Source organism: Mirounga angustirostris, unplaced genomic scaffold, assembly GCF_029215605.1.
Source record: "Mirounga angustirostris isolate CCGP_5_RB_7025 unplaced genomic scaffold, mMirAng1.0.hap1 SCAF_1, whole genome shotgun sequence".
Lineage (NCBI taxonomy): Eukaryota > Metazoa > Chordata > Mammalia > Carnivora > Phocidae > Mirounga > Mirounga angustirostris.
Window position 1 is genome coordinate 189,214,038 of NW_026991709.1, and position 27,347 is coordinate 189,241,384.

Sequence of the window (27,347 nt, forward strand, 5' to 3'; positions counted from 1 at the left end):
TCCCTCTTGCTTGGTGCTCATCATATAAATAACCAAATCAACATTGCATTTGTACTTCACAGTGAGCAGCACACTGTTAATATTCAATAAAATACTATTTAACATTCAAGCGATATTATAGAAGAAAATAAAATCTAAAAATATTCTCTCTATATTGATAAAGGAAAAGAAAACAAGTCTCAAAGGTTTACAAAGACTATAAATCTCACTGAAAAGGATCTGAAAGGATATACACTAAGCTGTTACTAGTGATTGTCTCTGTTCAATAAGAACTAGTGAATTTCTTTTTTTTTCCTCTGTATTTTTGTTCTTAATTTAAAGAACATGTGAGGCTTTCAAAGTAAGAAATAATAAAAGCTATTTATGAATTCTAATCATAATGTGTATATTACTATATATTTCATTTTGTCCTCAGAACCAGGAAAATTGGTTCTGAGGAATTGGTTCTCTTCTTTGGCTGTGAGATAGGCAAAACAAGTGTTAGTAACTCATTGTACATGTGGAGAAATGGAGATTAAGCAATTTGCTGCTAGCTCCCAAGTGGAAGAAGCTAAAGTGAAAGTTAAGACTGGTGACTCCAATCTGTGTTATTTCCACAACTTCTCCATATATTGATGTGATTGCAATTTTAGGACTCAGTTTTCATTGCAAGTACATCCATATATCATTTATTACAACTTTCTACCAATATGGAAACATTAAATGTAATATGACATAAAACTTCCATCTTTCAATCAATTCTAATATAGTGGTAATGGGAGACATTAATAATCAATCACAGCACTCTATCCTACTGGAACAAGATAAAACCTTAAAAGCCTTCGTAACCTACTTCTCCAGACAGCCACTTGCACATTAGGCTTGGCACATGAAAAGAATTTAGCCATATGCACCAGAAAAACCATGAGGGCATGCATGGCAGGAATTTGCCATCCCTGGGGATATCAAACAGTACATCACCAACAATTAAATATACATACTACAGCTCAACTACTGCTTTCAAATTCATTCATCTAGTTGCCTAATATGTATTACACACTGTGGAGAAAACAGGGGTTGGGCATAAATTTTATTTTCAAAGGGCCTATGTTCTACTAGAGAAGAAGACGAAGATTCTTTTTTTTTTTTTTTTTTTTTAAAGATTTTATTTATTTATTTGAGAGAGAGAATGAGAGAGAGAGACAGCATGAGAGGGGGGAGGGTCAGAGGGAGAAGCAGACTCCCCGCCGAGCAGGGAGCCCGATGCGGGACTCGATCCCGGGACTCCAGGATCATGACCTGAGCTGAAGGCAGTCGCTTAACCAACTGAGCCACCCAGGCGCCCGAAGAAGACGAAGATTCTTAAAGTCTGTACTGCAGAGGGGAGAATTCTAAGCATCAGACATCGGTGTTCTGCTCAGAGAAAGCCAGAGGAGTTTGGGGAAGAGCACGATTACCTCCATCTACCTCCAAACGAAGCTTCTGGAGAGGCTAGCATTTGAGCTGGGTGCCAACATAAGGAGTTTGGGATTTATTTCACAGGCATTGGGGAGTTTGCGATGTCTTTGAGAAAGTAGGTGCCATGATGAAAGCTGTACAAAGGAACACATCTGGCAGGATCACATAGGCTCACCTGAGTGGAAACAGGCCAGAGATTCAAAGGATGTCACAAAAGGAGAACTGCAACTTCCAACTTCAGGTTTGAAGATGTTAGTGCCCCTTTTAGATAGCACAGTTGTAGGAGAAATAAATACCTCTGACCAGTTTTAGTACCTGCTTCTCTCTCCTGCATTCAGAGTCTGTGTTGACCTGACCTGGAGGGATCTGGCTGCCACTTAAGGGAAGATAAAATATGGCCAGCTCAGTAATGGAAACCAGGAGCACAAACGCAGCTTGCTTCCTCAGCTGCAGGACAAATACATCAAGTGTTCTCTCTGCTTCACCTGAGCTGGAGCCCAATTTATCTGCCAGCTCAGGACTTCACCATGCTTACAAAACAGGAAGAGGGAAAAATAGGAAGAGGAGGGAAGTCAGGGCAAGGCATAAGAGCATTCCACTCCTGAGAGCTTGGGGACCAAGGACAGGCCCCAGGAAACTAGCAACTAGCATTTATTGAGCACATTCTGTAGATTAGCACTTTACAGCTGCTATCTCATTTAATCTTTAAAACAACATTATAGAGAGAATACTATTATTCCTAAATTATAGAAAAAGAAGCTCAAACCTAGATTCAGTGCAACCAGAACCAGCAAAGAATCTCCTGAGGAGAAGAAAGAAGTCGCTTGCCCAAGATGCTAAATCCAAGTGGCAAGTGGGTGAACTGGGTCTTACCTCAGATCTGCCTGACTCTTCAGGCCATATTTTCCCACTTCACAACTCAGTCTATCAACACCAAACATCTGCACTTGCTGGGGTGATGATCAGAAGTGGGAGCAGGGGCAAGCCATCATTCCTCATTAACTTGTTTTCACTCATTCTCTTAGCTCTCTTCTTTGTATTGATTTGGAATTTTGGCCTTTTTGAACAATGTGTTTATTTTCAAGGAATTTTCCAGCTCAGCATCAAAATGACTTGTCAAGCTTCACTACTGTGTCAGGTGCTTGACACACTATATCAGCCCAGCTCTTCCCTGGAAGGTCTTTGTGATCTGCTGATGCTTACCTTTCTCATCTGGATTTCTGACATGACTGTGACAGCTGTGTGAACCACTCTATTTCTTTTCTGTGTTTTACTTTCCACTCCACCAAACTAAGTTTCATGAATCCATTTCTTGGTGTGCACAATAAAGCTCTCCAAGGAGGGTCTGGCAGCACAGGCTTATCACTGCTATTTCTTGTTTGTTCCTCCATTCTGGATATGCTAAGGGATATACCATCATTGCTAAAATATTAATGCTGTGTCCTGGGACACTGGAGTAGGCAGAGGACAACAAGCAGGAAATGGCAATGCAATTTATTTAGGGAAATAAATAAGTCACAGAATGGGACAACTGCAGACCCAGAAGCCCAGACAACAGGCATCAACCATCCCATACAGACGGGGATTGTCTTTTTGTTGTTACCGTGGTTAATTCAATCCTACCCTACTAGCTTCTAACCTTTGGGATCAAAGTGCTCCTTGACAGACAACTCTTACATTTTCTTGAGCTAAGGAAGATAATTCCCTGTAAGGTTTGCAATGGGAAAATTTTGATGAAAGGCTATAGGGTCAAAATAAAAAGGCATTTCATGCTTAACCATAGGATGCCTTGTTAGTGGCATGGATCCTCAACCCCATAATGCAATAAGAGCCACAGAGACTTGAGTCTTTTTTGTTTTTCTCCACAGGGGAATTATCTTCATTGACTTTTTTGAAGATTTATTAAAGTAATTCATGCCCACTGTAAAAATTTCCAAATTATATACATTATATACACCATCTTCACTCCATAAAATAACTTCAATTACCACTGGCATAAATACCCTTAGAAATATGTTATGAACATAAAGTATGTTTTTTTTAGCACAAAGGGATTCATATCATACCCAATATACTGAAATTGGCTTTCATATGTTTGACTCCATATCAAGGTCATATCTCCATGTCAACAAACTGGTTTCTCTCTTACAGATAACAGAGTAAAGACATTTTAATTCCATGTTCCTCCTTCTAAATCCATCAAAAACAAGTTTAAAAAATGAAAATGAAAATTAAGTATATTCCCATAGTAATGATAGAGGTAAACATACAAAACTCCAAACCACAGGCTATGAATCATAAATCATAAATTCTGCCCTGTGCTTTGAAACCTGGCCCAAAATGTAAAAAGTAACTGAGGGCTACATATAACTTCCATGGAAATTAAATTAGGATATAAAATTCCCTCAACATGCTAATGACCCAGATTTGAAAGGTCAATGTAAGAATTTCTTAATAGAAACAATGAGATCTAGGGATATAGGCAGGCCAAAGGAGAAGTGGGGACTGTCCCTACATAATCCCATTCTTTCCTACAGCAGGAAAGCTAAGCAGGTAAAGTTCACAAAGGTACATGCCATTTTTATTGTTCAAAACCCAGGCTTACAAAGTGGTTTGATGATGTAGTGTGCCCACTTTGTGCCTACCATGCTAGTGCAATTATAAATGGCACTTCCTTTCACTATGGAGTGAATGATAACTTAGTAATAAATTCTATGGTCTCTCTACTTATTGCTAAGAGAGCCTCCTGGAAATGAGGTGGGGCAAACAGAAAAGACAGCATTGGCCCCCGGATTACAAACAGTGGATTTTTGTAACTTTCAAGTTTCTTCTGAGTTTCAAGTTTTTTCTGAGCCACAGTAATACTAAAAACACTGAAACCCAAGGGAAGCATCATCACTGGACAAAGGAAAAAAAAGGTGAAACTTGAATCAATGTGGCTGCAATTTACCCCCCCAATTCATTGCCACACATTCTTATTTATAAACAAATCTTTTGTTTTAGTTGAATTACTTAGCTAATAAATTAGTTGAATTACATGATGATTGGTAATAATTGGAAAGGACCCAATGTGGAACAAATGTATAAGTAATTGGCAGGGAAGGTGTAGAGAAGATGAAGGAAGTATCATAAAAAATACAGACTAAGACATATATATTAAGAACAACTGTCCCCTCAAAGAAGTTTACAACCACATGATGTCTGTAATAAAAATAATTCAAAGGAAAAGTTAAGATGTTTCAGTTGTCTATAGCTGAATTAAAAAGTACCTGAAAACTTTAGTGGCTTAAAACTTATTTTCTCACAAATCTGCAATTTGGACAGGACTTGGGGAGGACTACTTATCTATTTCCTACATTAACATTAGGAGAAGTAGCTCAACTAAAACTGGGAAATCCACTGACAAAACAAATCACTCAGATGATGGGCTGCTGGGTGCTGAGTAAGCCGAGAGCTCAGCTGGGGTTGTTGACTGAGTCCCTTGATTCTCTTCTGCATGGTCTCTCTACCTGGCTAGTTTGAGGTTCCTCAGAGCATGGCCATCTTAAGGCTGTTGGATTTCTTGTGTGATGTTACTTCTAATAGTACAGGAGTGGAAGCTGCCCAGAACTGACACAGTATTGCTTCCAGCATATTTCACAGTTAAAGTGGGTGACAGCCAGCCCAAACACATGGAGCAGGAATGACACTAGGGCACACATACTGGAAGGCACGGCTCCTTAGATGATACTAAAGTGAACACCCTGACCCTTAATGATCCATCACATTCCCCCAAAAGAACACCCCCCTTACCCCTAAGAATCTCCAAAGTCTCATTCACTGTAGCATCAGATTTAGACTTGAGGTGTAGGACACTGTCATTCAAACCAGCTCCAGATGTGAATGAGGCTCCTCAAGTGCAGCTCTTGATCAAAAGACATGTGAACTGAGGAGACAAATTTTAACTCCCCCCCTCCAAAAATGTCCAATATATGATGGTGAGGCAGGGTCAAAAGCACTACAATAAACACACTAATTCAAAAAAAGGGGACAATAAGAAACACATAACACTCCATGGCAATGCTGAAATCCAACTGGGCACAGATCACAACTTCCTCCATCAAGACCCAGTTCTGCCACAAAAAATGATCTGTGGTCTCCACCCCAAAACTGCTAGAACTCATACAGGAATTCAGTAATGTGGCAGGATATAAAATCAATGCACAGAAATCAGTGCCATTCCTATACACCAACAACAAGACAGAGGAAAGAGAAATGAAGGAGTTGATCCCATTTACAATTGCACCCAAAACCATAAGATACCTAGGAATAAATCTAACCAAAGAGGTGAAGGATCTGTACTCAGAAAACTATAAAATACTCATGAAAGCAATTGAGGAAGACACAAAGAAATGGAAAAATGTTCCATGCTCATGGATTGGAAGAACAAATATTGTGCAGATGTCAATGCTACCTAGAGGAATCTACACATTCAAGGCAATCCCCATCAAAATACCATCCACTTTTTTCAAAGAAATGGAACAAATCATCCTAAAATTTGTATGGAACCAGAGAAGACCCCGAATAGCCAGAGGAATGTTGAAAAAGAAAAGCAAAGCTGGCGGCATCACAACTCCGGACTTCCAGCTCTATTACAAAGCTGTCATCATCAAGACAGTATGGTACTGGCACAAAAACAGACACATAGATCAATGGAACAGCATAGAGAGCCCAGAAATGGACCCTCAACTCTATGGTCAACTAATCTTCGACAAAGCAGGAAAGAATGTCCAATGGAGAAAAGACAGTCTCTTCAACAAATGGTGTTGGGAAAATTGGACAGCCACATGCAGAAGAATGAAACTGGACCATTTCCTTACACCACACACAAAAATAGATTCAAAATGGTTGAAAGACCTCAATGTGAGACGGGAGTCCATCAAAATCCTAGAGGAGAACACAGGCAGCAACCTCTTTGACCTCAGCCAAAGCAACTTCTTCCTAGAAACATCGCCAAAGGCAAGGGAAGCAAGGGCAAAAATGAACTATTGGGACTTCATCAAGATAAAAAGCTTTTGCAAAGCAAAAGAAACAGTCAACAAAACCAAAAGACAACCGACAGAATGGGAGAAGATATTTGCCAATGACATATCAGATAAAGGGCTAGTATCCAAAATCTATAAAGAACTCATCAAACTCAACACCCAAAGAACAAAGAATCCAATCAAGAAATGGGCAGAAGACATGAACAGACATTTTTCCAAAGAAGACATCCAAAGGGCCAACAGACACATGAAAAAGTGCTCAATATCGCTCGGCATCAGGGAAATCCAAATCAAAACCTCAATGAGATACCACCTCACACCAGTCAGAATGGCTAAAATTAACAAGTCAGGAAACGACAGATGTTGGCGGGGATGCGGAGAAAGGGGAACGCTCCTACACTGTTGGTGGGAATGCAAGCTGGTGCAGCCACTCTGGAAAACAGTATGGAGGTTCCTCAAAAAGTTGAAAATAGAGCTACTATATGATCCAGCAATTGCACTACTGGGTATTTACCCCAAAGATACAAAAGTAGGGATCTGAAAGGGTACGTGCACCCCGATGTTTATAGCAGCAATGTCCACAATAGCCAAACTGTGGAAAGAGCCAAGATGTCCATCGACAGATGAATGGATAAAGAGGAAGTGGTATATATATGTATACAATGGAATATTATGCAGCCATCAAAAGGAATGAGATCTTGCCATTTGCAACGACGTGGCTGGAACTGGAGGGTATTATGTTGAGTGAAATAAGTCCAACAGAGAAAGACATGTATCATATGACCTCACTGATATGAGGAATTCTTAATCTCAGGAAACAGAGGGTTGCTGGAGTGGGGGGTGGGGAGGAAGGGATGGGGGGACTGGGTGATAGACACTGGGGAGGGTATGTGCTCTGGTAAGCGCTGTGAATTGTGCAAGACTGTTGAATCTCAGATCTGTACCTCTGAAACAAATAATGCAATATATGTTAAGAAAAAAAAAAGAAGAAGAAGGTAGCAGGAGGGGAAGAATGAAGGGGGGGAAATCGGAGGGGTAGACGAACCATGAGAGATGATGGACTCTGAAAAACAAACTGAGGGTTCTAGAGGGGAGGGGGGTGGGAGGATGGGTTAGCCTGGTAATGGGTATTGAGGAAGGCACATTCTGCATGGAGCACTGGGTGTTATGCACAAACAATGAATCATGGGACACTACATCTAAAACTAATGATGTAATGTATGGGGATTAACATAAGAATAAAAATATATATATATATAAAAAGAAAAAGAAAAACAAACTGAGGGTTCTAGAGGGGAGGGGGTGGGAGGATGGGTTAGCCTGGTGATGGGTATTAAAGAGGGCATGTTCTGCGTGGAGCACTGGGTGTTATGCACAAACAATGAACCATGGAACACTACATCAAAAACTAATGATGTAATTTATGGTGATTAACAGAATAATTAAAAAATGATCTGTGGTTACAGCTGAGTAGATTTCTCAACATGCTCTCTGCTTATCATTAAGTTAGGGCCCAAGAGGCCTCTTTGTATTCTATTTCTATTACCTTTTAGTCTGATACAATTCCTATAAAAACTCAATGGAATTCCTAGTCATCAAATTATATTCACTCCATTAGAAGAGAGAAACACCCACAAACCTCTCTCTACTTTAGAACTATGAGTCAGAGTGCTATCCAGCTGAGAGGGTCTATAAGTTATGTTCTTAAAATTACCAGAAGTCCTTTTTTCTTTTTTTTTTTCAAGATGAGGAAGAAACCATGAGGTGCCACCTTTTGTCTTTCTAATGTCTTAGTAAAGGCTCTTACAGGTTCTTGACCACAAAGCCATGTTTCACAGGCAGTATTGTATATTTTATACTTGCCATTAGGCTTTTTCTTATTTTGAGAAATTTTTCCTAAGAATATTAGAATGAGAAATAGTTTTAGTTTCTGATCAAGCGAGTTCTGGGTTGGAAATATTCCCTCTAATTCTGTTTAAAAATGAAATAATTCCTTGTTTAGTTTCTCTCTCTAAAGCTGTACTTTATCACATATAGATAGTCAGTTAACACTCACTATTCTATCTGGAAATATTCTTAGCAAGATAAATAGATTAATTAGGTACCTTTTCTATTTTTCAATTTACTATAAGCAATAGTCTGGCCAATTGTCCTGTGAATGTATAATGTGGGCTCCCTTATATAAAGTTTCCAATAGCAGTTTCCTTTCCTCCTTTCAAGCCTCCGCTGACAGCCTCCCAAGACCCTCTGGCTTCTTCCCACTACCCAGTTCCAAGAAGTCTTTCAAAAGAATCTCCAAGAAGACAAGGCCCAATGGGCAAGAACATTTCTTGAAATAAAGATGTAAATCTGTCATAAGAGGACACATCATAACTCAGGAAAAAGTGATACAAAAGAAAATATAGCAAGAGATATTCTGATACATACTGTATACCTGGAACTAATATAAAACTTTTTGTTAACTATACTGAAATTAGACTCTTTTTAAAAGAGAGATATTCTGGTAAAGCTACCAAACTTTGAAGATATATAAAATGAATTCTATGGAAATATAGGCCAAAAAGTAGTTCATGTAAAAAGGGGAAATACTAGGCTTACTTCAGGCTTTTCCACCCTAGTAACATTAGATGATAAAAGGCAATAGAGTGATATGTGAAAAGTTCTGAGAAAATTTTATATCCATCCAGGTTTACTGCAGTTACAAGATTAATGACAGAAATTCATAAGCCTTAAGGACTCAGAGAACATTCCCCGTGAGTCTTTGGGGGCAGGGGGAGATCGATGATATATCCTGCCAAATAAATGATAACTTAAGATGAGGAACCCAAAAATAGATATGCTGTGGTAAAATATCAGTGAGAATTGAATCCAGTTCAATTGAATCCAGAATTGAATTCCAGCATGGAATTAGGACACACCAACATGGTGAACTGTGGCTACATAGCAGAAAGCAAATATTATACATCTTAAAAATGTGTAAATATCAATATAAAATAATTAATGAAGAAGCAAGTGGAGGGAAGTAAAGGTATTCCCAACTTCCTCATCTTTCAGACTATAGATTCTATAAATGCTAAGTCTGATATATATAATTAAAAACTAATTACTTCAAAATCTTATGGTTTCCCACATTTTTAAAATTTGGAGTATCATTTTAAAATTGTAGCTCTTATTACCTGAAGTTATACAATGTCTCTGGATGATTTTTCCTCTGTTAAATTCATCTTCATACACAATGATCAAGTGAGATTTATTCCAGGAATTTAAGGATTGTTCAACATCCTCAAATCAGTTAACATGATATACCACATTAGTAAACCGAAGGATAAAAATCATATGATTATCTTAATAGATGCAGAAAAAATACTTGACAAAATTCAACATCCACAATAAAAACTCTCAACAAAGCAGATACAGAAGGAACATATCTCAAGGCCATATATGACAAGCCCACAGCTAAAATCAAACTCCATGGTGAAAAGCTAAAAGTTTTTTTCTCTAAAGTCAGGAACAAGACAAGGATACCAACTCTTGCCATTTTTATTCAACATAGTGTTGGAAATCTTGGCCACAGCAATTAAGCAAGAAAAGATATCAAAGGCATCCAAATTGGATAGGAAGAAGTAAAACTGTCTCTATTTACAGATGACTGATATTATATATAGAAAACCCTGAAGACTCCATCAGAAAACTCTTAGACCTAATAAACAAATTCAGTAAAACTGCAAGATATAAAAATCAATATACAAAAATCTGTTGTTTCCTATACACTAATAATGGAAAGACAAATTAAGAAAACAATCCCACCTAAAATTTCATCAGAAAGAATAAAGTACCTAGGAAAAAATTTAATCAAGGAGATAAAAGACCTGTATATTTAAAATTATAAGACATTAATGAAAGAAATTGAAGATGACACAAATAAATGGAACGATATTCCATGCTCATGATAGGAAGAATTAATATTATTAAAATGTCCATACTATCTAAAGCAAACTACACATTCAATGCAAACCCTATCAAATTTTCATTGGAATTTTTCATAGGAATAGAACAAAGAGATCTAAAATTTGTATGAAACCATAAAAGACCCCAAATAGCCAAAGCAATCTTGAAGAAAAAGAACAAAGATGGAGGCATCACATTCCCTAATTTAAAACTATATTACAAAGCTTTAGTAATTAACACGATGTGGTATTAACATTAAAACAAACACACAGAGCAATGAAACAAATAGAAAGCCCAGAAATAAACTCATGCATATGTGGTTAATTAATGAGTGATAAAGGAGCCAAGAATATACAGTGGGGAAAGGACAGTGTCTTCAATAAATGGTGTTGGGAAAATTGGACAGCCAGATGCAAAAGAATGAAACTAAACCACTCTCTTGCACCATACACAAAAATTAGCTCAAAATGGATTAAAACTTGAACATAAGACCTGAAACCATAAAACTTCCAAAAGAACACACAGGTGATAAGTTCTTTGACATAGGTCTTGGCAAACATTTTTTTTTTTGAAATCTGACACCAAAAGCAAAAGCAACAAAAGCAAAAATAAACTCATGGGATTACATCAAACTAAAAATCTTCTGCACTTGGGGTGCCTGGGTGGCTCAGATGGTTAAGCATCTGCCTTCAGCTCAGGTCATGATCCCAGCGTCCTGGGATCGAGCCCCTCATTGGGCTCCCTGCTCAGCGGGGAGCCTGCTTCTCCCTCTCCCTCTGCCTCTCTCCCTGCTCATGCTCTCTCTCTCTGTATCTCTGTATCTCAAATGAATAAATAAAATCTTTAAAAATAAATAAATAAATAAATAAATAAATAAATAAATAAATAAATAAATAAAATAAAAATAAAATAAAAATCTTCTGCCCAGTAAAGAAAACCATCAGCAGAATGAAAAGACAACTTACTGAATGGGAGAAAATATTTACAAATAATATATCTAATTGCACATTGGCTAATGTGCAAAATATATAAAACACTCATATAACTCATTAGCAAAACAACAACAACAACAAAGAAAGCCAAAAATAAAACAATCTGAATAAAACATGAGCAGAAGATCTGAATAGATATTTTCCAAAGAATACATACAGATAGCCAACATGTACATGAAAAGTTGCTCTACATCATTAATTAAATGCAAATGCAAAATAAAACCACAATTAGTAATCACCTCATACCTGTTAGAATAGCTATTATGAAAAAGACTAGAAACAACAAGTGTTGGTAAAGATGTGGAGAAAAGGGAATCATGATGCACTGTTGGTAGGAATGTAAGTTGCTGCACCCTCTATGAAAAACAGTATGGAGGTTCCTCAAAAAATTAAAAATAGAACTACCACATCATTCAGCAATTCTACTACTGGGTATTTATCCAAAGATAATAAAAACACTAATTTGAAAAGACATATGTGCCCCCTATGTTCATTGTAGTATTATTTACAATAGCCAAGATTGGGAAAAAACTTGTGTTCATCAATGGAGGAATGGATAAAGAAATTGTGGTATGTATATACAGTGGAATATTATTCAGCCATTTGTGACAACATGAATGGACCTCAAGGGCATATGTCAAGTGAAATAAGTCAGAAAGAGAAAAACAAATACATCTGATCTCACGTATATGTGGAATCTAAATTATATATATTTTACATATATGCAAAAGAATATATATATGTATATTATACAAAAGAATATACATATATGCTATATATATATCTCAAGCCCACAGATACAGAGAACAGATTGGTGATTGCCAGAAGCAAGGGGTGGAGGTGGGGGTGGAATAAATGAATGAATTGGTTTGGGTTCTTTTTGTAGTTTAAATAAATTTAATTTTTAAATTCAAGTAATTATATTTACCATTTTATTTAAAATTAGATATTTGGAGAAATAAGGACCATGTTTAACCTCCTGTAAGAATCAGCTAGAAAACTGGATAATATATATGAAATAACTACTTTCAGACGTCGGAAAACAGACAACACAGGCTGGGATCCCTGACAGAAGGAAAATAAATAAGGGGATTCCTACAATTGTTCTGCTTCTCTTACTGAAGCAATTTTAAGACCATGAGCAGGGAAGAGAAAACCAAATATAGCTTGGTGGTCTTGCTGAAATATTCACCAGAGACTGAAGAGGATGAAATGGCTGGAAAATGTAGGCAAAGTTCCAAAAAAATGAAGCCACACAATGAAAGAGCTCCAGAAAGCTGCATAGGGGTTACATGGAGTCTTTGCTAAGTACAAAGTTGTGCATGAATAGAGTGAAACTCCAAAAGACAGGACAAAGAATTACTCAGTTAAGAAGGCAGAACAATTTCCAGAGCTCACATATGATTGTGAGATGTTCAGGTTTCGATGAATCAGAGTATGGTGTCCACAGTGATCACCTGGGATATTCAGTGGACACCAAAGAGGGGTCATGATTTAGTAATAGAGCTGATCTATGCCTAAAGTTTATTATAAATTAACCTTCATATAGCCTTAAAAAAAGGACTCGATGAGCTCAAGTTGATAGAAAAATACACATCTTTCAATATAAAGTCCAAAACTCTTTAAAGGAAGACAATGAAATCCAGACACTCAACTGTGTGATATACATAATGTATAGCATCCAACCAAAAATTACTAAATGGGACAATAATCAGGAGAATGTGACCCATACTCAGGAGAAAACCCAGTCAACAGAAACAAACATGGAAATGATAGATGACGGAACTCACATACAAGATGATGGAGATGATGGAATTCACAGAGAAGGATCAGTTAAAAGTTAGAACAATTATTATAATAATGGATTTGTATTTCATAGAAAACACAACTATAATGAGGAGAAAAATTAGACATATTAAAAGAAAGTCAAATAGAACCTTTAGAGATAAAAATTACAATATGGAAAATAGAAATTTTAGCAGATAGCTTTAACAGCAGATTTGACCCTGAAAAAGAAAATATCAGCAACCTTGAAAACATAACAATAGAATGTAAAGTAAATGAAGCACAGGGAGAAGAGAACTGAAAATGGTCTGAAATATACATTGTAGGGGTCCTAGAAGAAGGAGTTACAGAGAACTATTTTAAATATTACCGGCCAAAAGTTTTCCAAATTTGATAAAAACTGCAAATCTATAGAATCAGAAGACAATGGGAAAACACCTTGAAAATGTTGAAGAAGAAAAAAACCTATAAGCCTAGAATTTTATATCCAGTGATAATATCCTTCAGAAAAGAAAGCAAAATAAAAACGTTCTCAGACAAACAAAATGTAAGAAAATTCATCACCAATAGAACTGCACTTCAGAAAAGGTTAAAAATTTCTTAGGTAGAAGAAAAATTATATCACATGGAAACATTGCTTTAGTCTCCATGTTCTTTCATAATAGAGATGTACCTTAAACTATTTCACCACTGTTCTAGTGATGGAAATTAAGCCCATTTCCAATTTAAAGGTATTGTAAAGAACAGGCAATGAAGAGTCTTTCACAAGGTCTCAGAAAAAAGGAGAAGGGTGGCATTAAGGAGCATTCGGAACAAATTTGTTTCCTTTTCCCCACTGTGAATATGCTTCCCTGAAAATCATGTCTGATGCTGTTTTGTTCCCAAATTTTCATTATCAAAATTTTCAAACAAATAGAAATATTTGAGAGAAGAGTGCAAGGAATACACATAGAGCAATCACTGAGCTCAACAATTGTTAATTTTTTGCTTCATATTTGCCTTTTTACAGGAACTGCTTCAAAGTAGGAAGCAGTCATCTTGACACTTCACCCTTTAACGTTTCCATCTAGATAACCTACAAACGAGGACTTTCTCCTATATGTGCTCATATGGTACAATACAGCAATGCCTCTAAGAAAATTAAACAATATTCCCAATGGTATCCATTAACCAGACTAGTTTTTGAAATAGAGCAGCGTGTATACTTCCTACCAAATCAGCGGGGGTAGGCAGGTGGTGATGAAACCTAAAAGAAGACCCAGATCTTTGTTCTCTCACCCTGCCTCCCCCTCATCACAATCTGAGGGCACAGGATGTCAGCAGCTGTTAAGATCTAAGTTTTTATTCCTATCTTTTAAAGATTTTTTTTTCTGAAAAGCAAAGAATTATATACTCATTACAGAAAATCTAGACAGTACAGGGAAACCAGAAGCAGCAGAGGGAAAAGCTATCCACAAGCCCATCCCTTTTCTTTTCAAGAATCTCACTGAGGCCAATGAAAACAAGCAAATGTTCCTGGAATAAAGGCTGTTGTGGGACTAAATCTTACTCAGGTCTGGTCCTTCCCCTTGCCTGCTCTGGCAGGTGGAGACATTGGGCATGTTTAGATCCCACATTTCAGCACTATATTTTGTAACTTGGAAATCTGCCTACCTGCTAAAAGAGGTTTGGGACGAAGGCCTGTGTCCAGGTGCCCAAGCCTGGTCTTATTATATACACTTCACAACTCTGCCCATTTTTTAAAAAAAATTATTTTTCCTATACCAAATGGAAGCTCCAAATGAGCTGGCTTGAAGCCTCTCCTCACAGGAATATCAGAGAGTTCTAAGACCTCTTCAGGAGGGACAGAAGCAGTTTCCTGGTAGGAAAACAGCGTTGGAGATTGTGCTTAGAGCCTGAAACACAAATAACTTCCAAATCACTCAGTCAGGAAGTTGGCATGTGCCAGGACATGCTCAGCAGATGGTGTCTAAGGGCTCAGCATCCCTTCTCTTCCTGGCACACGGGAGTATTTGCCAGCTAGTCAGACCACAGCCAAGGTTTCAAAGGGTAACTCTAGACTTTTCATAGGGAGGAAAGACACCACTCCTCCTCACCACCTCTCCATCACCAGGAGTCAGAGTTCTCACCTCTCCAGCTCCTACCCTTTCTCCTCTCCACTCTGCTAGCTGCCACCTGCTCTTCCCTCCCTACCAACTCTGGGAAACCAGTCTTAGACTGCAGAGCCAGAAGACTAACCGCTTCCTTGCAAACTCTTCTCCAGGTCTAAGGGCCCTTCCAGTCCCAAGACTGCTTTCAACCATTTCCTTAAAGTGAAACTCAGAATACAGAGGGGCAAAAACTCATGCCTCTGAAGGACAGTCCCCTTCCTTGCCCTGGGATCCCCAGGGCGGGCTGTGGTTCAATCTCCTCCATGTTGCTGGTTTCATTAATCAGTTTCCAGGTCACTTTTGCACACAGCCAATGTCTTCCAGGATACCAGTTCCAGCCTCGATTGTGACATCTGCAGTTTGGATTTTAGCATGGTGACCTAAATCCTAATGATGACAACCACAATCACAATGGTGAGAGCAAGCTCTAAGTCTGTATAAGTCTTTAGTTTTCAATGGTGCTCTGGTTCTAGAGCCAGGCAGATGAGTACCACTGGGGATGATGATAGTGTAAAGGGGTTGTTACTTTTAACTGACAATACAATTTGTCTGTTCAGAAAAGATATATATATATAATTGTAAACAATTTTGACCAAAATTATTTTTTTAAAGATTTTATTTATTCATTTGAGACACAGAGATATATAGAGAGAGAGAGCACGAGCAGTGGGAGAAGCAGAGGGAGAGGGAGAAGCGGACTCCCCGCTGAGCCAGGAGCCCGATGTGGGGCTCGATCCCAGGACCCTGGAATCATGACCTGAGCCAAAGGCAGACACTTAACCATCTGAGCCACCCAGTGCCCCTTGACCAAAATTATTAATCTGACTTCCCCAACCCTCCCCCCACTCCTAGTAGGAATAGTGACAGGGCAGGGGGAACGAAGAGGAGAAACTAAACATACAATCTTGCTTAAAACTAAATCTAATCTGAAAAGTAAAAATTCTCTTTAGTTCAGTCCCTCTTTATAAAAATGCTCAGACTCTCAGACTCTAGTCTCCTCTTCCATCTCTTCCCTAAGCAGCGATCTTACTGAGGTATGCAAGTCTTACAGGATATCAGACAGTGCTGGAAGCTCAGGGTGTGGGTCTCTGACATCCTCAGTTTCTAGGAATAAGCTCCTGTCCCCTGGTCACTGTGGCCATGCTGGCCTTCAGCTTAGCTTGGACCAATCCCACTGCTGCTCCCCAGCTGTCCTGGCCTCTCCTCATTCCTGCTGCCTACAGACCCAGATCTCTGCAGTATCTTTCCTGCAGAGCCATGTGACAGAAAGCCCCCCGGCAAGTCCACAGCTTACACGAAGGGCCCACACTGCAGGGTTGAGCACAGCCAGGGAAGCCAAAGCCCTGAAGCTCCTTCTAAGCACCTGCACAACTTACCAGGGTGAATTCCGGGGCTGTCCAAGATGAGGTCCCTGTCCAAATTCCTCAGTGGCGTGGGCAATAACACCTTCCCTCAATTAAATCCTCCCTTATGTGACATACCTTCCCCCTCTTCCCTTGTTCTTCCTCTCCACTCACCTGTTTCTCCTCCTACCATTTGCCAGACCAGAAAAAGGTTGGGCTGTTTGTCTTTTATTTCCCCTGCATCCTGATACCTTAAAGCCAGCCTAGCTGCCTGAGCAGAAGAAATATCTGCTCCACAGTGTGCAGACAATATTATAAACTAGATCCTCCATACTTGGCCTCACCCCAATACTCCAATAGAGGCAATAAAAAATGTAAATAGTATTGCAGGGAAATTATCCAACTTGCAAGTTTTCTTTGCATCTCAGAAGCTAAGGATTACCTCCTTCTTTGTCTCTGGCTTCCCTCCTTAACAAATCCTAATCTTCCTCTTCACTCCCACAGGCAACCCTAGGCAGATGCCATCCTTGGGCTAACTAGGGCAAAGATCAAATTCTCAGAAAGACAAAATTAGAAAAACACATTACTAGTTTCTAGTCAGTCACTCCTTTACACCGAGCAACCCTTTCACTGGGTTACTGAGATTGCATGTAAGATACTGTAAGATGTTGCCTGTAAATTGCTTAGAAAAAAAGTCTGCTCAATTAGTATGCAATAAAATGTAGCTATTAATTATTATTTATTACCTATTGTGTCATCCAACCCACTGAAACTTAGGAGGCAGTCTGAACAGGTGGTTCCATCTCCATTTTACAAATTACAATAATGAGACTCAAACTGCTACTTTCTCTAGGTCTCTCTACTTTTTCTATGTAATCAGGCCAAATTAGGATTCAGGGTCTGTGATGCCTTCTCCTGTGCTCAAAATTCTAATCTTCCTTTTGTCATCAAGTTCTACCTCTTATACAAAGTCTTCTGGGACTTTTAGATAAATGGTCAGCAAACTTTTTCTGTAAAAGGCCAGATAACAAATATTTTAGGTGTCGCAAGCCCAAAGGTCTCTGTCACAACTATTCAACTCTGCTGTTGTAGCACAAAAGCAGCCACAGAATACGTGAAAAAATAGCTATGGCTGTGTTCCAATAAAACTTTATTTACAAAAAACAGGTAGTGGGCCGGATTTCACCTTTGAGCTGTAGTTTGCTGACCTCTATTTCAGATCAATCCCAAGTGTCTGGCACGGAGTGAGGAATCCAACTTGAATTTAGATACATAAATGAGTAGAACAATGATTTGTCCTACTGTGAATTATTTTAGCCCTAAAAGTCACTGCTGTCTAATCTAGCATTGAATTACACATGTCCTTACATCATTCAAAATCATTTCAAGACGAACCATGAGAGACGATGGACTCTGAAAAACAAACAGGGTTCTAGAGGGGAGGGGGGTGGGAGGATGGGTTAGCCTGGTGGTGGGTATTGAGGAGGGCACATTCTGCATGGAGCACTGGGTGTTATGCACAAACAATGAATCATGGAACACTTCATCTAAAACTAATGATGTAATGTATGGGGATTAACATAAGAATAAAAAAAAAGATATAACCATTTAACAAAAAAAAAAAAATCACTTCATATGTCTCTTCTCTTTCCCTCTATGGAGTAATATTGAATATGAGTCTTGGGTCTTTGCAGTCCGATTGGCCTCGAATTGAGAAACTTTCCCATTTGGGCAAATTAACCTTGAACTTCTATCACCTCATTTTCAAAATGGGGATAGGAATGCTAACTTGTAGTGGTATGGGGTTCAGAAATGATGTAGGCACGGGGATAAATGAATGACAGTCATTACTATAAATGAGCTGCAGATGGGGGATAGACTATAGTCTCTGTAGACAGGGACTCCTTTTTTCAGTCTCTTAGCAAAACCTTCTTGTTTTTAATCTTCTCCTTGCTTTCTTAGTAGATGGGAATTGGGCATTGTGGCGATTTAGGTCTGGCATGTGGGAGAAGTAGGCTGCAGACCAGGAGGCACGCCACATGCTGAATTGGCTTGGCTTGGCCACTGCTTCCTCTCTCTAGCTGTGCACAACTTCTGAGGCTTTGCAAAGGGCCAGGGAAAGGTCCCAGTTTTTGGTCTGAGCTCATCGCCCACAGCAGCTGTTCTATAATCTATCGATAGTATATTGTTCAAGACCCCATATTGCAAATGCACTGTTGAAGCTTTTAACACTTCACTGAGTTAAACCCTTCAATGGATATCCCTAGAGAGAAAAGCACTGTGCCTTCTTCGTGATGCACTCAAAGCTGAAGTGGAGACATGGCCAGCTAAGGAAGGAAGAAGTCCTGCTATCGTCAAAAGACCTGGAAGATCTTGGGGGTTTAGAAGACATGAATAATCGTCCAGCACTGTTTCTCATTTGCTATCGGACTTTGGGCAAGACAGTCCCATCCCCTTCTCTGGCCTTAATATTTTCAAAACTCAGTAATTTATATCCCATCTTCATAGTTTTTATCAAGTCTGTGTATCCTCACTTTTTTTTCTCTATTTCAACTAAATCAATGAATCTATGTACTTAGCCTTGTCCTATACAATAATACCTATTATATAATGGTACACTAATTTTATTTTTCCTATTACATATCATGATAAATGCATGCATACTTATTGAAATATAAATTATGACCATTATAATAAAAATCCTCCTTCACCTGTCAGCTAACATTATCCCAGGCACCACCAGTGGTAGGTGTTCCCACTTGGGGAAATGCTGGATTTGAGGATGGATATCTCTGTCCCTCCCACAGTGCGTGATTCCTTCAGACTCTCCACAGCACGTGGCACCATATCAAACATGCACATGGTACATGAAGCTCTTACATCTGCATAGTGCTTTATAGTTCCAATGTGCTTCAACACACTTAAAAAGGAGAAAGACATGGAGGAGAGAACTTCCTTAAAGGTTTGTATCAACTTGGCAATGGAGAGGAATAATTGGAAGATCCCAAATAAGAAACCAAACTGCCCACCAGGACCTCTCTTGACCATCCAGCCCTGTTTTCTCACAGTGAAGAAGGCACCAGGTCCTGGGTGAGGGCAGCAGCCTCCCTCCAAAGAAGCCAACTCATATAGATGGTGTTGATTCTGGTCCTCTCTCCTTAACCTTGAGGTTTTTGTTGTCCTTAAACCGGGCCTTGCTCTTTGGCACTCACACACATTCACTGATAAGTTCTCTGGCTGAGGGCGCCTGGGTGCTTCAGTTGGTTAAGCGACTGCCTTTGGCTCAGCTCATGATCCTGGAGTCCCAGGATCAAGTCCCGCGTCGGGCTCCCTGCTCAGCGGGGAGTCTGCTTCTCCCTCTGACCCTCCCCCCTCTCATATGCTCTCTCTCTCTCTCTCACTCTCTCTCTCAAATAAATAAATAAAATCTTTAAAAAAAAATTCTCTGGCTGAATTACTAGCAGAAGGAAAGTCATGGGATTCTAGGCAACTTCACGGCATTATTAAAGCAATATTTTTTGATATTATTACCAAGCCTAATGCTATGTTGAATCTGCAGTATGGAGTTCATTCTAAAGCACTTGATTGTGCCCAGAAGAGAAATAGTCTCACAAGTAATTTTCTCAAGCACGCTTGAAAAAAGGGTAGTGCATGGCTCGGTAAATGCAACAGCCTGGACAGTTATGAGCTATCAAACTAAGTTGAATTGACTTACTGATATAACCTGCAATGAATGAGTTTTACCTATGAGAAGGTCTCTGGAAGTTTTCAGAGCCTATGATTTTATGGATGTCTTGTGCCTATTGATAAATAGGAAGATGGATGCTATCTGATATTTTAGGGGAGACTCTATGAACCACATGACTTTCAATTTAATTTGTTCATGAATAACTATTTAGTACCATCAAAATGACTTAACTTTTAATATCACTATTTGTTTAGATAGCGGTTAGCTGTTCTCTGATTTAGTATATAACTGATAGCAGATTAGGGTGAGAAGAGGGTGTGTTTTGCAGACATCCCTTCATGCTATTTTACTAGTTTTATGGTCAGATGTCTTCCATTAGGTAATATAAAAGTCTTGAACTATTCTACACTTCAAATTGTGTCTCAAACTCCAAAGATGACTGAGCTGGATCCCTGAGGGTCTTCCTAAGGATGCCACCTCCCTGCAACCACATACCTTATGGAGAAAACTTAATTTCTTAGCAAAAGATTTTGTAGTCACATGAGTTTGATTATTTTGACCCTAACTTATCTGAGTTGAGTTCTGCATCATCTATGCCAACACATAAATCATCAACAGACTGCTAGAAATATAAATGTGAAAATGTATGCATGTATCTCATTTTATCCTCACAATAGCACTTTGAGGAAGGTCCTGATGTCATCCTCTTTTAACAGATGAGGTTCAGAGAGGTTAAATAATTTTTCCTACAGGCCCACATCACCACTAGCCATGATTTGGTCCAGGGTAACCAGGCTTCAGGAACAACAGGTCTTAACCGAGTTAAACTACATTGACTCAGATGCTCATTTAGCATACCCTTATCTGCAAATTAGTTCCCATGAGGTTTCATAAGAAGCAGTCCTCACACAGCCTCATATACAAACAACGTGACTCCAAACTCAGACACACCCCTGGGTGGGGTACATGGGAACTCTGCAAGGTATGCCACACACAGAGTTGAAAGGAATTGGTTTTAGATCCTCGATTCATTACCACAAGTGACCTGTCTGAGTAGACTCTGGAGGCTGGGTTCTCCTTTCCCAACCTTTCCTTTTATGACCTGGACAGGGATCTCCAAATCTTCCCAAGGAAAAGTTTCTGTTCACCTCCCTAAGTCAAACTGGTTCTTGAACAAGAGAGAGGTCCTATACTTTCTGCCCCCAAAATTTCTTGCTGAAGAACCTGTCCTCTGAAGAGAGGCCATGGAGTGACCACTAGCTTCTTCTTAAGGGAACTGAACTATCTGTTTATGGAACTGGGCCAAAATACTGTATGATGGAATTAACACCATTATTTTCAGATTTGGCAGGTCAGTGCTATCTCATTTGGATGTAGGTCACATAAACAAATGCATCTGTTGTGCCAATTTTATTTTTCTCCCAGAGTGGTCATTTCTTGGGAGTTAGTGACCATATGTACATTATATTCCTATATAAAATTGTTTATGTGAGTCCAAAACACCTGCATCGGTGTTATTCTCTCTTAAAATTAGCCTTGTTAGTTCTGGTTTTCCAGGATTAAAAAACCCACAGGCCACACAAAGCTAATTTAAGTAGTTTATTTTCATTCTCCAGGCAACTGATTGATTTTCTATCTCTTCCTCCAATCAGGAACTTGAAGCTCTTATCTTGGAATCCTTACTCAAATAGAAACATTTATTAAAAGGGTTGTTGTGGGCTTTTGTTTTTGTTTGTGTCCTTTGTCTTTTGCCTAGTCATCATAAGTAATGATAGAAATGAACAATTTAAATAAAGGAAGTTGTTCTACTCTTTTCAGTTTTTTGGTATTTTTTGCAAACTTTCAACTATGTCCTAACAGAAAATGAAGGAATATTAAGACCAGTCCCTATAATTCATTTAAGAAACACAGATACATTTAGCTGAAGCCAAGTAATTATTGCCCAGGTTCATACCACTAACTTCGTATAGAATGAGACAATCAGTCATGGCAAGTGAAAATTGCAGATTACCGATTGCAGGGATCCAGTTGGTTGACAACCACTACTAATTTGCAGCTGGGTCTGAAGTTTGGACCTGTGCAAAAGACAGAGCAGACAATGGCGGTCTAATGAAGCGCTGCATCTGGCCAAGATGAGCCTTGTGTGAAGTGGGTGCTGGTGTGCAAGCAGCAATGCCTGCTAGAAAGCTCGTGAGACTGCCATCTCTCTTACAGGCATCCCTTCGCAGCTGGGAACATCAACCACCAGGGAGGGCCTTGGCCAAGAGCACCTGCAATCACTTCTCATCCACACGGAGGGCTGAGGTCTCCACGGGCTGGATTTGGTGTGGTAAAGTGCCTCTTCTTTGAGTTTTTTTTGTTGTCCATTTTAATGAAAAGGGTAAGGAAGAACTGAAGAGTCAGGATGTTGGACTAGGGATGCAACAGTTTCTGATCCCTAAACAACATCCGTTTCACTAGCCTCAGTTCAGTCTGTTGGGAGGCACTAGGGGGTTGAATCTGAGTTCTGACTCTGCAACTTACTAGCTGAGTGACCCTGCAAAAGTTACTTAGCCTCTCTGAACCTCAGTTTGCTCATGTGGAAAATCACTGTAATAATAGCATCCATCCCTGAGGTTTATATGGAGAATAAATGGAATTATGCACACAAAGTGCTTAGCACAATGTCTGACATGATGTAAGGATTGAGAAAAGGATATCTATTATGTTCTTTACCACATATGCCTCTATGCCCCCATCCTGACCTGGGATGGTACATTCCCTTGCTTTCTCTTCATCTGGACATCTTCAGAAATCACAGATACAAGCATTTCCCAACTGGCACAGAATGCTCATATAGACCTACCAATCTCCCTATTACACACTTCTACCTTTTTCCGTACCAACCTTTGTCATCCCTGTCCACAAGGCTGACAATGTGCTTATTTACAAATTCTACAAAGCATTGTTGAGCACCAGGATGGGCCAAGCATTGGGATAAGCCCACTGGTAAGCAAAGCAGACAGAACTTCTACTCTTATAATTTAAAGTCTAGCAGGAGACCCAGAACAGTCAACAGCAATAATCATAGTGTCCAGAAATAGCAGCTGCCATGGGAACATACAGTAAGACCACCTATCCTACTGTTGGGTGGGATGGATGAGGAGTTGATGGAGTTTCGCTTTGCTCTCCTCCATAACAAATTCTGGCACCCCCCCAATCTCAGTCAGTCCTCCCCAAAGTACAAGCTTCTGATTACCAAAAGGACTAGGTAACCAAGTGGGAAATGTGTAATATCAGTGCATCTCGTGTGTTGTCGGCAGCACCCACTCAGATACAAAGCATAGGATTTTAATATGGTTGCATCTGAAGAGTCAATAGTTATTTCTTAGGTACAGGCAAATACATTTTCAACTTTACTGCTTTAACTCAAGTCCTCATAGGAATGCCCTGGGAGATCTTATGATTTCTAATACTTAATTTTTTAATTTTAGGTTTTTATTCCACTATTTCCAGAAATAATATGAGATAGGGACTTTTTTCCCCAGATAGTCAATATCACCACTTGCTGAATAATCAGCTCATCTCCTTGCCATTCATTTTAAATATCAACTCTCTCATGCAAAAAACTTTCCATTTTTTATGGGTATATTTCCAGGTTCTCTGTCCTGGTCCATTTATCAACACCACACTTTTCTAATTGTCAACACCACACTTTTCTAATTGTTATAGATCATAACATGTTTTGATATCTGATAGGGCAAGGCCCCTCTTTATCCTTTAAATTTTTCTTGGATGTTCTTTGAAATCCATATTAAATGTCTTTACAAAGAAGCTGAGTCTGAAAGTCTATTGTTGTACATATTTCTTAATGTCAAACCCTAACTAATTTATGGATTATGTATTGCTTTCATTATCTATTATTTCTACTACTATTTTGTGCTTTTCATCTCAGGTTCTGTTTGTTTACATAATAAAAATGGAGTAGGGGAAATACTCTGGGTTAGTAATCAAAGGACCTAGACTTGAGAGCCTGGTCTCAAGCTGTGTGACCTGGTGGACATCATTTACTCTTTCTGAGCCTCAGTTTCTACATTTATAACATGGAAATAATAACCTGTCTCATAAGATATCGTGAGGATTCTATAAGGGAAGGCAATAAAGACTTTAGCAAAGTTCCTGCACATACTCATAGAGATACTAGAAGCTAGAGGTGTAAAAAATGGACTTTGATTTTTTAAATGCTATGTAGTATTCAGAATAGTTATTGGAGAAACTCACTTGAATGTTTCATACTGAATAAAAGCTTGTTCTGGAACTGGGAATCTATATATCCTTTGGTTTTCAGGCAATGATAACTTTGATGGCCTCATCTTATGGGCCATTTTGAACATATGTCCAAATCTTGGGCTTTTAGCTGTAAGCTGCAAAGAAAACCCCCAGATTTCAAAGAGTGCATCTGCTAAACTCAAATGGGGCTGTGGTCTAACTTTGGTGTCATGTGAGATTAAGATAACACATAATGCAACAGGTGAACAGATAAACCAAGGGGGCAGGAGTATGCATCCAGGAAAATTATCCTATTAAAGATTATCAGGAAATCCATCATCTTGGTCTGCAAATAACTCCATGTACGGTAATGTGGTTGTCACTTTGTATTTGCTCCTGCTCAACTAGAGGAAAAGGAAAAGACAAAAGTGTGAAAATAAGTCCATAAATATCTCCAAAGAGAATACTGCAAATTTAATTAACTAAGCAATTGAATCTGACTTCCTTAAATTCAGATCTGAAATATTAGAGGTTCTTCCAGAGCTTTCCTCCTATTAGAATGGGGCATGGCTGGGGGAGAGAAAACACAAAAAGGTCCACTAAATTTTAGCTCAGTAAAGTTTCGTCATTAAGAAGGGATTAAAAGAGGAATCATTATATCCTTCCTAATCAGTAGAGTACACTGGGGCCCCAATGGGTCTATTTTTTCTAAGAAATCGGGCAGTTCTCAGTAAATAATCTGACCACATTAAACAAATATCATGATCCCTACTAAGTGTAAAGTACTTGGAACTGTGGGAAATCATATGGTGCCCAAGATGTGGCCTGTACCCTCCAAACACCCAAAGTCTAGAGGAAGGTACAGATGTGGTGTATGTGTGTCACAAGGGCCACAGGGCTGAGTCCCCTACTAGAGGCACAGGTCCAATGAAGAGAAGAGGACAGGGACAGAATCATCAATCACTGGGCCACAGTACAGAGGTGGTCAGGGACACGGAGTCAAAGTGGTCCTCACACCCTCAGGCCACCTCTTGCTCCACACAGAAGCGTGTCAGGCCACCCATGCCCACTGGCAGACAGCAGTGGAGGAGGGCTGTCTTGTCTTCTCCTCCAGGGAGCAGGTTGGGCTGTGAAGTTGGAGTAGGCTCTGCAGGTCCTAGTCCCCTCCAGCCCCCAGCCGCTCCTTTTCTTCCTGCCCGTGTTCTTTCCTCTCCTTCCTCCCTTCCTTCCTCCTTCTCTTTCTTGCTCCTTTGCTTTCTCCCTTCCCCTTCCGCCTTCATTCCTTCCTCCTCCCTCTCTTTTCCTTCTTGTTCTCTCTTGTCCTGATGCCCACACACCCACTCACGGTCTCTCTCTCTCTCTCTCTCTCTTTCCAACACACCCAACCAATATACCACGCAAAAAAAAAAAAAAAAGCATCCTCGATATCTATATTTGAGGGGGATAGGAGGTTCACACTGGACCTCCACCTCCACTGTCTTATCAATACAGCTCTCACTACAGTTTTACACTAGGGTGGGAGGGATTTCAAGAAACTAGCACAGAATAATACAACAGATGCGATACTTTGCTTCCCAGTGGCTAGTAAACTGTGTTTGTCGGCTCCATCAGTGATAGAGGGGAGCACCAAACCCCTGACTAGAGAATTTCACACAGGCTGACCTAATGTGAGAGCATGTCTTAGAGTAGCTGAGGTTTGAACCAGGCTTTGATACAGCACAACTTTCTATTTAGGGGAGCACAGCCCTGAAGTCAGCCCTGGAAAGCCCCATCTCTTCACTCCCATCTCTGTGCTCCTGGAGCAGCCAGACCTTTAAATCTAAGACATGCTGCTTGAAATCATTCTGTAAGTTCCTCATCTCTGAGCTTATGTCAGGTTAGAGAACTCAGAAACAGTACCAGGAGCATATTTATTCCCAGAATATTTGGGCTGATATTGCCACAATGATAGTTGAAATTATCATTTCAACTGTTTCCAACATTTCCTGGCCCTAGGAAATGGTATTACTTCTTTGGGGTTTATGATCTTGTTCTGGGGACAGTTGACAAGAGATAGGACTGTCAGCTTATCAATAGCATTTGGCAACTGGAAGTGTGCGATCAGGAAGGGGGCATGCCCTTGTAGACTCTACCTGCATGCTGCGTGCTGGGTGTTTTATGCATTGTCCTTACAAAATCCCTGTGAGTTAGACACTATTAGCATTCCTTCCTTACAGGCCAGGAAAAAAGGGACAGAGAGGGCAAGTAATTTTTGCCTTTAATCACCCACTCAATGAACGTAGGGCAGAATGTCAGGTCCATGAGGACAGAGAACTTTGATTTTCTCCCCTGCTGTTTCCCAAGCATTTGCACAGTGCCTGGCACATAGTAAGTACTCAGCAAATACTCTGTGGATGAATGAAGTGACAAGAAGGCAAGAGAAACCCAGCAATCTGGCCCCAGAGTCCCCCTCGGGGTTGAAGGGGACCAGAATATGCTAGCCCAAAGCTTAGCACTTTGGCATGAGGATTATTTTGAACAAAAAGTAACTGAGCAATGGCAGATGCAGAAAAAGCTCTCTATCCTGCCCCTTTCTGTCTGAAAGCAGGGATTAAATTTCCCTTTGTGAAAGTGTCCTCCTCCCCCACTCCCATATCTGGAAGAAGAGACAACTCTTACTCCTGGAAACAGCATCTTCTTGAAGCTGCACAAACAAATCTTACTGAATTCTTATCTTCCATTAGGTTTTCCCC